The sequence below is a fragment of the Penaeus vannamei genome, chromosome 12 (genome assembly GCF_042767895.1).
Source record: "Penaeus vannamei isolate JL-2024 chromosome 12, ASM4276789v1, whole genome shotgun sequence".
Classification (NCBI taxonomy): domain Eukaryota; kingdom Metazoa; phylum Arthropoda; class Malacostraca; order Decapoda; family Penaeidae; genus Penaeus; species Penaeus vannamei.
The window spans coordinates 1,181,840-1,184,339 of NC_091560.1; the positions used below are offsets into that span (position 1 = coordinate 1,181,840).

Below are 2,500 nucleotides of genomic sequence, written 5' to 3' on the forward strand. Positions count from 1 at the left end.
CATTTCCTGATCTGCAGTGTAATGATACCACACTGACTTACGGGTGATAGAGGAATACTTGAAACGAAGTCTGTGTCTTTGTTTGTTGTTGTTATGACGTCACGGGTGTTGGGCATGTATATCTAGTTTCGTGATAGCAAATCATAATCGTTAATAAGGGATCATTTGTTGCCTTTCTGATCCTCGTCAGATTTCCAGAGTTCTTCTATTATGTTTGTGTTTTTGCTAATCTGTTTTTGCTTGTCTTTGTTTCAATATTTGTCCTTCACTGTTTTTGCTTATGTTTGCCTCATTTTTATACATTGTTTTTTTCTTGATTGCCTTTCTTTCATTTTCTTACTGTTTTTGCTTATCTCAACTTCTTTGTTTTGTATTGTTTTGCCTCAGTTGTTCTTGTAATGTGTTTAATTTCCTTGTTTATTGGTCAATTGATTGATTGTCTATTTCCATTTTTCATGCATTTATATATAACTATATTTACATATATCCTTACATATATATACATACATACATATATATATATATATATATATATATATATATATATATATATATATATATATATATACACATAGACACACACACACACACACACGTGTGTGTGTGTGTGTGTGTGTGTGTGTGTGTGTGTGTGTGTGTGTGTGTGTGTGTGTGTGTGTGTGTGTGTGTGTGTGTGTGTGTGTGTATAAATACTGATATATTCATATGTTTTTTTACACATGTGTGTGTATGTATGTACATAAATACACTATACATATACACATATATATCTCTACATACATATTCAATATAGAGCAGGTATATGTATTTACGTATATACATACATACGTGTGTCTATGCGTGTGCATGTCCGTATGCGTGTATGTGTGTGCATCCACGCCCACGCACATATACACGCATAGGTATAAATGGGAGTCCCGAAGAGGGAGAAAGTCTCCACGGACGAAAGCGAGAGCGCGAATGACACCAGGTCGAGGCGTGAGGTAAAAAGACCCTTAACAACACCAGCAAAGTAAGTATCAAACCCCAAAACCTCACAAACGCGCTGTGAAACCACCTTAAACAAGCAAACACGCCAAACCTCACGCAGCGACTACCACTAACGAGATAATGATCCGGTATTACGAGGGAGAGAAGGAAAAAAAATAGTTCGTTAATATGAAGGTAGATGGCGCTGGTGCTGTGGCTGAAACGCACACCTGGTAAAATCCAATTTTCGAAATAAGTAAATAACATTCATTGTCGACCAAATTATGATAGTAGAGACAAGCTAAATCCACGCCGGAAAAAAAGAAAGAAAAAAAAACAGGAAGGGGAGAAAAATACAACTTTAAGCACCATAAATTAAGAACTTCATCCTTCCCGCCCGAAAGAGATTAAAAAAAAAAAAACGAAAAGAAAAACGCGCTGTGTATAAAAACGGACAAATTCTACAGCGAGGGAAAAAGGGAGATTCCCAAAGGACGCCCACAGAATGACGGGCGTGGGAATGGGCGTGAAAGCATGTCGGCGGCCTCTCGTTATGCGCCTGTCAGGGTGGGAAGGAGGTAAACCTAACAGAGCTCATTAATAGCAGCTAATTAGTTACACGAATTGATAGTGATGATGGAGACGACAGGAGAGAGTGAAGGGGGAGGAGGGGGGGGAAAGAGGGGGAGGGGGAGGAAGGGGAGGGTGGGAGGAGGGGGAAGGGGGAGGAGGAGGAGGGGGAGGGGGGGGGAGGAGGAAGGGGGAGGAGAAAGAGGCGGGAGGAGGAGGAGGAAGGGGAGGGGGGAGGAGGAGGAGGAGGAAGGGGAGGGGGAGGAGGAGGAGGAGGAAGGGGAGGGAGGAGGAGGGGGAAGAGGAGGAGGAGGAAGGGGAGGGGGAGGAGGAGGAAGAAAAAGAAGGAAAAGGAAGTAGAGGAGACAGAGGAGGAGACAGGAGGTAGAGGGAGAAGAGGAAGAGAAGGAGGAGGAGGGAGAAGAGGAAGAGAAGGAGGAGGAGGGAGAAGAGGATGGGGAGAGGGGGGTGTATTTCGGTTCCTCTCTCGCCCACCCATATTGATGCTGCATCATGCTGAGCCGACGCGAGATAAGGATGCTCCGCAACCTTTTTTCCTCGACTGCGCTCTCCCTTCGGTGTGAAGTGGAACAAATGAGAGTCACATGTTCCCTGATGACGTCACATTTTTCTCTCTTTCTCATTTTCCTCTTCTTTTCTTCTTATTTCTCTCTTCGACCCCGAATGAATGCTAGTGTCCCCCACCACAGGTAGACAGGAGGCCGGCGCGCCATTAGCAGGACGAAGTGACCAGGAGTCTTCCTCGCCCCTCCAGACCTTTAATTATTATTTATCAGGTGTAAACCCCAATTGAAAATCAATCACAACACGAACCGCGGTGATTAACGAGGGTCACAATCCCCGGGGAAAACAACGGCCGCAAATACCTCACAAATTGATTTTCTTACCTGGGCGCCTGCCATCGCGAGGGCGGCCGCGGCGGAGGGAGAGCAGCCACGCC

The 2,500-nt window shown here is 44.7% G+C and overlaps 1 long non-coding RNA gene across 1 annotated transcript in view; it reads right to left on the bottom strand.

Annotated features, from left to right (window-relative positions):
• Positions 1-2,500, bottom strand: part of LOC138863615 (uncharacterized) — an 8,295-nt gene that overhangs the window by 5,711 nt on the left and 84 nt on the right. Inside the window, exon 1 of the long non-coding RNA XR_011398954.1 lies at positions 2,448-2,500. This exon is cut by the window's right edge and continues 84 nt beyond it. This is a non-coding gene — a long non-coding RNA (uncharacterized lncRNA). The remainder of the gene's footprint in view (positions 1-2,447) is intronic.